The sequence below is a fragment of the Helianthus annuus genome, chromosome 15 (genome assembly GCF_002127325.2).
Source record: "Helianthus annuus cultivar XRQ/B chromosome 15, HanXRQr2.0-SUNRISE, whole genome shotgun sequence".
NCBI lineage: Eukaryota > Viridiplantae > Streptophyta > Magnoliopsida > Asterales > Asteraceae > Helianthus > Helianthus annuus.
Window position 1 is genome coordinate 10,407,440 of NC_035447.2, and position 13,232 is coordinate 10,420,671.

Below are 13,232 nucleotides of genomic sequence, written 5' to 3' on the forward strand. Positions count from 1 at the left end.
ATTTATTATTTTTAGTTTTTAGTGTTCTATTATATTATTTTGTGTTTTGGCAGGTCCTGGTGCAAATGGGGCAAAAACAAGTAATATGGAAATGACCAGCCAGTTGAGCAGAGTAGGGTGCCAGAGACCGAAGTGAAATTACAGCTATTTTCTGTGATTGGGCCGGGCCCACTATCTTTATTTCATAAGGTAGAAAGAGATCATAAATTACACATAAAAAGATCAAAGAGTGATGAGTTCGGATGGCACCAGATAAGATAATCATCATAGAAACATGCTGCATTCTTTTGGAAGAAATCTTATTGGGCCGCCAAAGACTAAAGTCAAGCATCAACGTGAATTATTTCATAGGCCTTGAATTTTATTTTCATGCATTATCATATTATGCATTTGATTGGCAAAAGGAGGGGGCACATGATTTGGGCCGAAGCCCATTTGTGAACAACAGGGGCAGTCTTTATTGGTTGAGTGGGCGGCAGCCCTCATTGGGCCGCAGAGTGGAACGCAAGTTTGGGGGATTAATTTCTTGGAACGAAAACTTTGAGGCAGCATATATTAATTTAAGGAGTTAGTTGCCGCCTTGGATTTTAATTAATTGGAGTCGTACATCAGACGTGATTTTGAAGAGACATATACGACAGAAAAGAGTTTAGAAGGGACAGACGCGATCAGAGGTGACTATCATCAGAGGCGATATACATCAGTTTTGGACGAATATTGGACATCTGAGAGGCTGTTCGGAGGTTCGGGAAGCCGAGTAATCATCGTTGAAGGCTCGGGAACGCACGGAGTTGAAGATTTTCGGGTTTTATCTTCTCGTTTATCATTCGGTTTCGTTTGTTTCTTAGTTCTAATGATGAATTCTGAATTTTTGATGATTGTTATGCTATTTGATAATATGATTCTTGGCTAGAACTTCATTAACTACCTAGGTTATGACAATAGCTAAATAAAGTTTGAATCTTGATTCGATTTTTGACGTGGTTGTGGATTTTTCTTGTATTGTAAAAGCTTTGGGAATTTAACTTGGTGCGTATGCGTGCTTGTGATTGTTTGATTATTGTTTATTGCTTCATTCGATTCTTGGTGACGGTCTTTATCACATAATAGAGTCGGATTAGGGTTCTTGATTTAGGTGAGTGTCTATATCACGTAATAGGTCATTAATCCTTTAGGGTGAAAACGCGTAAGTAACCTTAGAAACAATATTCGGTAATTTAATAAAATCAAGTGTGCTGCTAGACTCGTCGCGGAAAGGCTCGAGGATATTAATAGGTCTCGGTTTAGTTATAAGGACTTAACATTCCATTGTCTATTAAGCCAAGATTAAAACCCGTAGTTGCTTTAGACGTTCGCGCGGCAAAGTAGAGCGTCTTACATATGCACTTTCAAGAAACTAGAGGACGGAAAAGAAATCTAGAAAACCGGTGAGCGTAACAGCCTAGGTAGTGCCATAAGAATCGCCTTGAGAGTGTTTGAGGGGCTTAGTGGCGTCTTAATAGGTTTAGCATTCAAAGATCCCGGTTCCACACCACAAAATCATCGAATAGAAATCCATTCTGAGTTTAGCTTGCGTCTAGCCTAGGTAGTTCCTTCATCATTCTTGAGTTCAGTCGTCGTTCGAGTTCGTGTTTAGTTCGTCTAGTTATTTAATATTATTTTAATATTTTATTTAGGATATTTAGAAACCCCCCCAATCAAATAAACAATTAGTTAAGTCCGTGTCAGTCTAAGTCTAGATAGAGTCGTTAGCGTAATCAGTAGAGTCTCTTGGGTTCGATACTCGGACTTCCTTAGGCTATACTACACCGATCGGTACACTTGCCGGTTGTGTGGTTTAGGGTTAATTTAAAGCTTAGAGAGTCTAGAATTAGGGTAATTTTAGTTGATTTAATTGAACCACTTTTAGCATATCAAGTTTTTGGCGCCGTTGCCGGGGACTCTTGGCGATTGCGTTGATTACTTTGTTTGGACTTAATTGACACATCCGTGCTATTTGTTCGTGTGTTTGAGTCGTAGGAGTCTAATTGTCTGTGTCTTTTATTTTTCTTGAGTCTTGTAAATATGTGTGAAATTTGTGGAGGACCTCATTTTACTGTTAAATGCCCCCAATATGAGAGGGTCCTCTACGCCATATTATGCTAACCCTTTTGTGCAGCCGCAGCCATATTTTTCACAGGGGTATTCTCTGCAATGTTATGATCATCGGCCATATTACAATGATCTGTATCAGCAGCCACAACATTACCAGGGTCAGACTAGCGATAGAGGTTTAGAGGGTAGTCTAAGTAGGATTGAGGAGATGTTTGCTCAGTTCATGGCGAGAGATCAGGGGTATTCCACATATCAGTATGATGACCCGTATCAGCAGTCACTTCGAGCAGAAAGGAACCTACATTTTGAGGAAATGCTTCGACAGCAAGAAGAGATGGCAGTTGAATCAGCAAAAATACGGAAAATACTGAACGCCCTAGAAGCAAAGGTAGAACCGGAGATTACAATGGATGTCTCAGCCCCACCTCCGGTTCAGCAGGAAGACCGAGAAGAGAACACGGGTCAGTTCATAATTGATTTCTCGTGTAGTAATGAAGAGATAGATGCCCAACTGGCTGCATATAAGAGATGGAAGGGAGAAGACCTTGAGGAAGTAGAAGAAGAGGTAGAAAAGGAGAAAGTGCAGCCAGAGAAGCTGACGACCGGTTATACCTATGATGCAGAGGGAAACTACCTCGGTTACATGCTTTCTACTGGGGAATTAATCCCAACATTTCCAGAACTGGGGAAAGAGCTGCCATATGAGGAGTGGTCAGATGAAGAGATCACTTCAGTTACGGAGACGAAAATGGACATTGAAGTCCCACCTCCGGTTCCACAGGTTCCGATTATTAATTACTGGAGTGACTCTGATGATGAAATAGACGAAGAAGAATGGGCGGCGTATCAGAGGTCGTTAGTAAAGAAAGAAGTTATTGAGGAAGAAGTGGAATTGGGGGATTCCACTGGTTGGATGTTTGATGAAGTAGAAAAAGAAAAAGTAATGGAGGAGGAAGTGGATTTAGGAGACTCCCTTGAGTTAATGTTTGGTGCAAAGGAAGAAATTGAAGAGGTTGAAATTAAGTTGTCTGGGGAGGATGAGTTCTTAGAGTTAGAATTAGATGGTTTACCGGTCTATGAAGAGGTAGGAGTGTTGGATCCTGATGGGGACATAGCATACTTTGATGCTCTACTAAATAAAAAAATTAGAAAATGTCTTTTGAAATAAGAAGTTTGCATACTAAAAAACGGAAAATGATAGAAAAGTCGGGTTTTTGTTTGGGTTCAAATAATAATAATATGAGAATAAAATAATCGTGTTTGTGTCTAGTTTGGGATGCGCGGGTAGGCTTGATTCGGTTTCGGGTTCCTTTGATATTAATTGTACCTAATTGTCGGTCTACTAGTGGGTTCTCATCTAGGGAAAGTGGGGAAATTGAAACCGCCAATAATAGTATAAGGGATGCCGTTATAAGCTAAGATCGTTAGAGTTTTTGGTCATTATCTCGTTGGAAAAGAAAAAAAAATGAAATAAACGAGCTAGAAACTAAATGAAAGTAGCCATTCCTATGTAGTCTGTGGTTGGGGATAGCGACTCTACAGCCGGATTACCGCTAGGGTGTGTGAAATCGACCTTGCAAAATAAATAAAAAGTACCGAAGCCTATGTAATCTGTGGTTGGGGATAGCGACTCTACAGCCGGAATGCCTCTGGGTTAGGGAAAGCAACGTCTACGCTCGTAAAATAAAAAAGAAAAAAAAAGGAGAAAAAGTGATGAAAAAGAAAAAAAAATGGAAAGAAAAGATTTGATTCTAAACTCTCTTGATCTTGGTATAAGGCGGTTAGGAAATAACCCAGTGGTTGTTCCTTTTGTCCTATAAGCTTGAGGGGGGATTAGGTGGACTTGCAATTCTTAGCGTGAGACCCTAGGTAGATTGACCGCACTTGAACTAAAATCGCATGATAAGGGCTTGGAACCGGGTTGGGTTTAAGAGGATCGATATACTTGCAATCGCGGCTAACACGAGTTTTGGTTATAATAAAATAACTTAAGCTTTTGTCCCGAACGATTATTCCGACTATGATTCCGTTATGCATAATTCTTTTTCGGGGACGAAAAAAGGTTAAGTGTGGGGATATTTGATAAGTGGTGAAATACTCATATTTGTCCCGTGTAAATTGTATAATTATTGTATAGTATTTATTTATTATTTTTAGTTTTTAGTGTTCTATTATATTATTTTGTGTTTTGGCAGGTCCTGGTGCAAATGGGGCAAAAACAAGTAATATGGAAATGACCAGCCAGTTGAGCAGAGTAGGGTGCCAGAGACCGAAGTGAAATTACAGCTATTTTCTGTGATTGGGCCGGGCCCACTATCTTTATTTCATAAGGTAGAAAGAGATCATAAATTACACATAAAAAGATCAAAGAGTGATGAGTTCGGATGGCACAAGATAAGATAATCATCATAGAAACATGCTGCATTCTTTTGGAAGAAATCTTATTGGGCCGCCAAAGACTAAAGTCAAGCATCAACGTGAATTATTTCATAGGCCTTGAATTTTATTTTCATGCATTATCATATTATGCATTTGATTGGCAAAAGGAGGGGGCACATGATTTGGGCCGAAGCCCATTTGTGAACAACAGGGGCAGTCTTTATTGGTTGAGTGGGCGGCAGCCCTCATTGGGCCGCAGAGTGGAACGCAAGTTTGGGGGATTAATTTCTTGGAAAGAAAACTTTGAGGCAGCATATATTAATTTAAGGAGTTAGTTGCCGCCTTGGATTTTAATTAATTGGAGTCGTACATCAGACGTGATTTTGAAGAGACATATACGACAGAAAAGAGTTTAGAAGGGACAGACGCGATCAGAGGTGACTATCATCAGAGGCGATATACATCAGTTTTGGACGAATATTGGACATCTTAGAGGCTGTTCGGAGGTTCGGGAAGCCGAGTAATCATCGTTGAAGGCTCGGGAACGCACGGAGTTGAAGATTTTCGGGTTTTATCTTCTCGTTTATCATTCGGTTTCGTTTGTTTCTTAGTTCTAATGATGAATTCTGAATTTTTGATGATTGTTATGCTATTTGATAATATGATTCTTGGCTAGAACTTCATTAACTACCTAGGTTATGACAATAGCTAAATAAAGTTTGAATCTTGATTCGATTTTTGGCGTGGTTGTGGATTTTTCTTGTATTGTAAAAGCTTTGGGAATTTAACTTGGTGCGTATGCGTGCTTGTGATTGTTTGATTATTGTTTATTGCTTCATTCGATTCTTGGTGACGGTCTTTATCACATAATAGAGTCGGATTAGGGTTCTTGATTTAGGTGAGTGTCTATATCACGTAATAGGTCATTAATCCTTTAGGGTGAAAACGCGTAAGTAACCTTAGAAACAATATTCGGTAATTTAATAAAATCAAGTGTGCTGCTAGACTCGTCGCGGAAAGGCTCGAGGATATTAATAGGTCTCGGTTTAGTTATAAGGACTTAACATTCCATTGTCTATTAAGCCAAGATTAAAACCCGTAGTTGCTTTAGACGTTCACGCGGCAAAGTAGAGCGTCTTACATAGGCACTTTCAAGAAACTAGAGGACGGAAAAGAAATCTAGAAAACCGGTGAGCGTAACAGCCTAGGTAGTGCCATAAGAATCGCCTTGAGAGTGTTTGAGGGGCTTAGTGGCGTCTTAATAGGTTTAGCATTCAAAGATCCCGGTTCCACACCACAAAATCATCGAATAGAAATCCATTCTGAGTTTAGCTTGCGTCTAGCCTAGGTAGTTCCTTCATCATTCTTGAGTTCAGTCGTCGTTCGAGTTCGTGTTTAGTTCGTCTAGTTATTTAATATTATTTTAATATTTTATTTAGGATATTTAGAAACCCCCCCCCCCCAATCAAATAAACAATTAGTTAAGTCCGTGTCAGTCTAAGTCTAGATAGAGTCGTTAGCGTAATCAGTAGAGTCTCTTGGGTTCGATACTCGGACTTCCTTAGGCTATACTACACCGATCGGTACACTTGCCGGTTGTGTGGTTTAGGGTTAATTTAAAGCTTAGAGAGTCTAGAATTAGGGTAATTTTAGTTGATTTAATTGAACCACTTTTAGCACATCATCGGGTCAGAACTGAAAGTCAAAGCAAAAGTCAACTTTTGCAACTTTCGGTTCCGAACCGAGCCTATACTTAGAATTGTCGGGTTAAATCATGCTTAGGCATGTTCAACTAATATTTACCAAATTATTAAAGTGAGAAAACTAATTTTATGGTTTCTATATTAGTAGTTATGAATTTTATTTAAAACTAACCCGTTTGACTTTTATTTGACCCGACAATTTAACTAAGTAAACGTGGTAATTAGGAGGTGCCCTTTTGAGGGTTTAACACCTACCTAATTACGGTCACGTAGCCATGTTCGTTGCGAACTATGGCTCAACCGTTTAAAAGTCAAAGCGTTTATCGAAACGCTTGACTTTTCGGTTATAACCACTAAATAATTAAACTAAGCACGAAAGGGGACTTACAAAGGGTCCAAGCAAGGAGGTTTGATCCCAAATTCTCAGGTATGAAGAGCAAGGTCTTCAACTTAGAGAATTTAGAATCAAGTGTGGGTTATGAAGGAAGTGGGGAAGGGTATTTATAGGTTTTTGAGGACCGTTAAGATCGTTTCTTGATAAACATGATCAGATCTGGACCGTACACCTTTACCCACTGTTTTATAAAACCATTGGCACCCAAAACCAGCCCATAGGATAGGAGAAACCATGTGCAAAACCAAGGAGCTGCTGGGTTTTCTTAAAAATGGTTTCTGCTGGTCTGGGAGGGCTTTACGGACCGTAAAGGACCTCATACGGTCCGTAAGCTCTTGTGGTGCTGGCAGTAAGTTTCTCAATTTGGCAGAACAGGCCCCTGAGTCTCCGAACTTGATTTTTGATGCGTTTTGACACGTTTAAGCCCCGTTAACCTCATTTTAAAGCTCAAACATGAAGTTAAAGTATAGGGAAATATGCTCAAAAATATGTCAGATGTCAGTTCGTTTGGTCGTGCGGTTACGTTGTTCGGTTAATTACGACGGAAGTCGTAACGGACGCGAAAACGATCCAAATTAAGCGACGAATGGAATTTTTATCAAGCCAAAATCTGAAATAAAATATTTTAGTGCTTACATAAATTTTTGGGTGTCCGGAGATATTCAGAATGTGAGATATGCGTGAAAATGCAAACTTGTGCACTTTTTGACACTTTTAGTCCCTGCATGACTTAAAAGTTTATTTTTGCGCACCAAACACCTCTAAGCCTATATCTAAGCAATATAAAGGATAATTAGGGTATGATTAACTCATGGTCAAATTCCGGAAGGTCCGATACAATACGAATCGATAGACTTTTGCAGTTTGACGCAAATAGTCCCTCTAATGCGCAAACTTGTGCATTTTATCGTTTAATAGTATCGAAGCCTTATTTAACCCATATTTAGCATTCTTGGGAGTACTATTAAACATCACGATGCTTCGGGTTCACTAAAAGGTCATTTAGAGGTTTAATTAAAAATATTGACACTTTTATTCCCTCTAACTTGCAAAGTTGCGCGTAACGTCACTTAAAGGCATAAAAGCCTTGGACGGCCAACGATTTGCATTCCCGAGAGTATAATTAAATATCATGAAGCTCTCGGTTTGTTAAAAGGTCACTCAGAGATAAGAATTAACATGTTGACGTTTTTAACTCTTTATTGCGTAAACTTTCAATTAATTCCGCAAACGGCTATACTTGATCAACAAGTGGCTCATTTGTGAATATATAACCGTAAAAGGTTATTTAGAAACTTAATTTAGGTATGTTAATACTTCCAGTTCTTTCATAATTAATGTTTTTCGATTTTTCAAAAAATTAGCCCCTTAAATTCAAGGTTTGACTTTATTAGGGTTTATTACACGTGTCAATACATCATTGGACGTGATTTTACGAGGTGTTACAGCGAACCCAGTGGGATTTGTACGGGCCTACTTGCTGCTTTCATTCGAACTCGCTAAAACTACATCACTGTGCGAACACCGCATACTACAACTTCGCACGGGGAAGCCTTTCTTAAGGTTAAAACTACTTAGCCTTCCCTAAGGCTGACACAATACTCACGTTTTCGGAAATATTCGCATAACACAACCAAGCGCTCAAGTCGAGATTAGGCGTGAGAACAAAGAACTCTCGATAAGATCGCTTACTCAGCGCATTATTCTAGCACGAGAACTTTTCATTGAGCTAAGAGTGACATCCATATCCCAACAGAAATCTCCATTTCGAAATCTAGTGGAACTCCCGAATTTATCCGACGAGCACAACCACAACTAAGGGCGAAGTTGTTAAGTCAGGGGTGAAACTCGTACCTTGATGACCCATCCCATTCCCTAAAATGATTTACAAAAGCTCTCACCAAGGTCACGATTATATCAATGACTCGAGCCATGTGAGGATCCGTAGGACGAATGCTGTAACTGCATCCCAGTGGTGGCATAGTCTAGTAGGCCAAAAGCGCGTGCACGAACTTGTTGAGAATAGTTGAGTTAATTTGGGTAGTCGACGCCTAAACACCCAAGGCACTCCATCTACCTATTTTCTAGCTTACGATCACCGATTTTACATTTTACCGAACTTATTTATGCTATTGTGTTGACAGTTTAAATTTTACGTTTTACCAATTTCTCGATTTATCGATTTTCGCTCCCCGCTTTATGAACACACAACTCGCACAACCATCGCAATCTAAAACGAAAGCCGAATATTCGCAACAAAACTAAATGCTAACGACTCGCTCGCTCCCTCATCATCGCGTCCTCACGCTATCTACACAGCTATATATGTACAAGTATACCCCACATATATATAGTTACACAAACAAATCGCTTATGTGAATACGTGAGAACTAGGAATCTTGTGTCTCCTATGTGGCTCCTAACACAAGATGTAATTAACCCAAGTTTAAAATATCAAGCAATCACGTATACAAGCATGTTATAGGAATGTTTGTGCATTTAAGTAAAATGTTCATGTGTAAGTGTTAGGATTGAACCTATCAGAGGAACAGATAATTAAAGCCAAAACTGGATCAGAGCAGTGGATCCTGAATAAGCAGATGTTGATATACAAATCTCTCCCCTTAAAAGTGATTACAACTACTGATGACCTCCTATCTGCTAATCTTGCTAAACTGCTGACCCATAACTGCTGCTCAACTAAAGATCTGATGGAAGACTAAAGTTCTGCTGATTCAATCTACTGCCTTGAGTCAAGCACTGCTGATCCGGACAAGTGCTGCTGGGTTCACAGCAGTAGAAGGTTGCAGCACCTGTTCCAAAGTCTGTTTTGTAATAGAATGTATTAGCAGTAGTTAACACAAGCAGTGTCTGTATAGATCAGAGGTTAGAGTTTGTTAGGAGGTTAGATGTCACTTTCATGGTGACGTCAGCAAAGATGCTCAGTAGTTTGCAAGTGCCTATAAATAGTTCAGTACTTTGTACTGTTCTATTAGCTCTTTGCATCATTCTTCTTCTTTGCACGAACAAACTACTGAGCTCTGGCTGAGGGGGAGTTTGCGTTCTTACATCAATCATTGTAATCGTAGTTGAAATAAATTCAATCTTTCGGTTCTCTGTGTAAAGATGTTTGATAAAAGTATTACTCTCGTTTGATTGTATGCAAAGTTTGTTTTCATTATAATTTCCGCTGCACACTCATCCATCTTCATCTTATTTTCAAACATAAAATACAATAAAAAACAAACTCAGATCCAACAATTGGTATCAGAGCTGGGACAGTCAAATTTGATTTAACAATCATTTTGACGTAAATAGTTCAGCTCAAAACAGTTGATACTGATCGTTTGTTCATCGTTGAAAAACAGAGTAAGGACTAATCACCATTAGAGTTGATTTCTCAGTACCTGTAAAACAACAAGAATGACGTCACAATCTCAGGACGATAAAAACAACATTGGTTCTCTCTTTAAACCACCTATGCTAAAAAGAAATGAGTACAACATCTGGCAGAGGAGGATGGGTCACATCCTTGCTCAACAAAGCACAGGTTGTTGGAAGTCTGTCATCTTTGGTCCTCATGTTCCTACAGTGCCAAGATCTGAAGATGCTAAAAAACAAGTTCCAAAACCTATTGAAAATTATACTGAAACGGATTATCAAAAATTTGAACTAGATGCTAAAGCGTTTAGTATCATAGCATCAGCGCTGCCCAACGAAATATATGCTAGATTGTTACATTGTGACAATGCCAAAGAGTTGTGGGACGCACTTAAGGAACAGTTTGGAGGTACCGAAGAAGTTATAGAAAACAATAGGGAAATCCTGAACCAACAGTATGAAACATTTTGTCATGTTAAAGGTGAATCACTGACGCAACAATTTGAGCGTTTCAGTTGTCTCATCAGTGAACTAAGGCTTGTTAAAACCACTTTTACAAACTCAACTCAAAACAGCAGGTTCCTCAGGTCACTGCCAGAAAAATGGGACACAATAGCTTTTGTCACCCGAAATTCACCTGAGTTCAAGGATCTGACCTTGACCCAACTCCATGGTCGACTCCTGACCTACGAAAGGGAGTTGAACCAGAAAAGGAAGTTACAAGAGTCAGGGAAAACCGTTGATGATTATTCATTCGGTAACACTGCTCTTCTGGGTCAAGAAGAATCTGGTGGTAGTGGAAAGGATCAGGGTTATGATCACTTCATTGACATAACTGCTGGTGCAAATTTTAACAACCATGATCCTCACTCTACAGGTTATGCATTCACTGCAAATGAAAACCAGATGTCAGACAATTTAAGCTTTGAACTCAATGATTTACAGCATTTCGACCCCACTGATCTAGAGGAAATGGACATCCTGCACCAACTGGCCTTGCTAAGTGTTAGAACTAGCAAGTTTTATAAGAGAACAGGGCGAAAATTCCCAGGGTTACATGGGAATCTAAGGGTTGGATAAATCGAAAATCAAGTGTTATAAGTGTAACAGGTTAGGACATTTTGCTAGAGAGTGTAGGAGTCAAACAACTGGTCCCATAATCACTCACCCTAGTTCAAATCCAAGACCTCAAAATCAAAACACTGTGCACTATGCCCAATATGCCCCAGCAGCACATGTGAACACTGCTCACTATGCTGTTGCTCATGTGCCAGTGCATTATGTCCAAACAACTGCTCCACAGATCCAATATGTTCAAACCCCTGCTCCCCAGGCGCACGTGCAACCTGCACCACAAACCACTGCTCCAGTAGCAAAACAACCAGATCAACAAAGTTTCTTTACTCAAGAATTTGTTGACTGGAGCAGTATGCCTGAAGACCTCAGTGATGAAAATTTTGCACTCTATGCTTCTAATGTTTCTTCTCATGATGAATTTTTTTGATGGCATTAGAGTCAATACAAGAGGGGGTTGAATCTGAAGAGGAACAGCTGGCCTCTGAAACAGTGGATGAGGTGATTGAAGAAGTGGTTACTGCTGTGGCAAATGAAGTACTGTTGGAAGAAAGTTCAGGCACCCTGATTGAACCACTGACAGATCCATGGTCCGAAGAAGAAAAGACAGGTGAGATAGAAGAGAGAGCTGAAGATGAGGAAAATCCTAAATGTGATTCTGCAATGATGGCTGCTGCAAAGGTATCACCTCAAGTTCTTGAAAAACTGTGTTCTGACAATTGCATTATTGCTTTTGCTAACATCAAAGAGGTGAATGAAAACCTTCGTGATAAAATCTTATCTGATGAAGTCATATTTGAAAGGTCTCTAAAAGAACTTAAAAACAAATTGGCTGAAAAAGAGAAAGAGATTTGCAGCATGAAAGAAGAGCAAAGCATAACCAAAACCCAACTCCAAACCTTGATAGAAAAATACCAAGGTTGCAAAAAGGAGTTAGAGTCCGCCCAGATCACATGTGAGAGATGGGTGGAATCATGCAAAGGGTATGAGGTTATGCTTGAGAAACAGATAAAAAGCAATGTGAAATTTGGGGTTGGTTATAGAAACATGATGATAAAACACTGCTTTTGAAAAATCTGTTTCAACCACTGATGTAACTATTGAGTTCATCCCCACAAACAAGAATGGCCAAGAAGTGAAAATCACTGACAAACTTGGTAACAAAATCACACTTGACAGACCAATGGGTCCCTCTGCTTTTGAGGAGATTGAAAATCATCAATTTAAACCAAAATGGTCTGATGAGTGTGATATTCTTGAAAATTTCAAGCCAATGGACTTTACATCAACTGATGGTGTTAAAGCTCCAAAAGCTAAAGTCATTCCTCTTAAGGACATCCCAGCAGTGGTTAAAACCTCTGCTGCAAAGGAGTCTGAAAAAAGGAAGAAGAAAGAAAAAATTGATAACTTGTTTTGTGAATTCTGTGAGAAAAGGAACCATCTAACAAAAGATTGTTTCCACTTAAAAGCTTATGATATAAACAAAACAAGTGTCATAGTTTCAGCTGAAAGCTGCATTGTTTGTGGTAAAACAAACCACAAAACTCAAGCATGTGTGTATCTCAAAAACTTTGATATAAAAAAGAATGAGTACCTTGCTAAAACATCCTTGAGTCCATCAGCATCACCATCGGTCAAATTCACAAAGAAACAACCACTGTTTGTGCCAGTTCAAACAGCTGTCACAAAACAGCTGAACCAAACATCTGTCAAAAGAGATGTTCAGGTTACTGATGCACCTCCTGCCAATCAGTTCAAAAAGGGCAAGGAAAAACAGTCTTACCAAAGGATTCCACACGTTTATGAGGTCTACAAAAAGCCCTCTAAACCCAGAGTGAATAGGCATCCTTTTGGTTATCAGCAGGTGATTGGTCAAGACCCCCAACAGTGGTTAGCAAGAAACAGTACTAAAACTGTCCAAACCCCTGACTTAACCACTGTCCATCACACTGCATCCATGCCAGACACTATTGAGACTCCATCCAAAGCCCTGCTGGCTTTGGAGTCCTTAGTGAACTAATCCTTTTACTTCATGTGTAGGGAGCTTCTGCATGCTTTGATAGTCTGTGGTATGTAAATAGTGGAGGCTCCAGGCACATGACAGGATGTAAAGCCCTCCTCAAAGACTTTAAAATCCATGGAGGGGGTGATATATCCTTTGGAAATAATAGTAAAGGGAATGTTCTGGGGTCTGGAACAGTGCAATC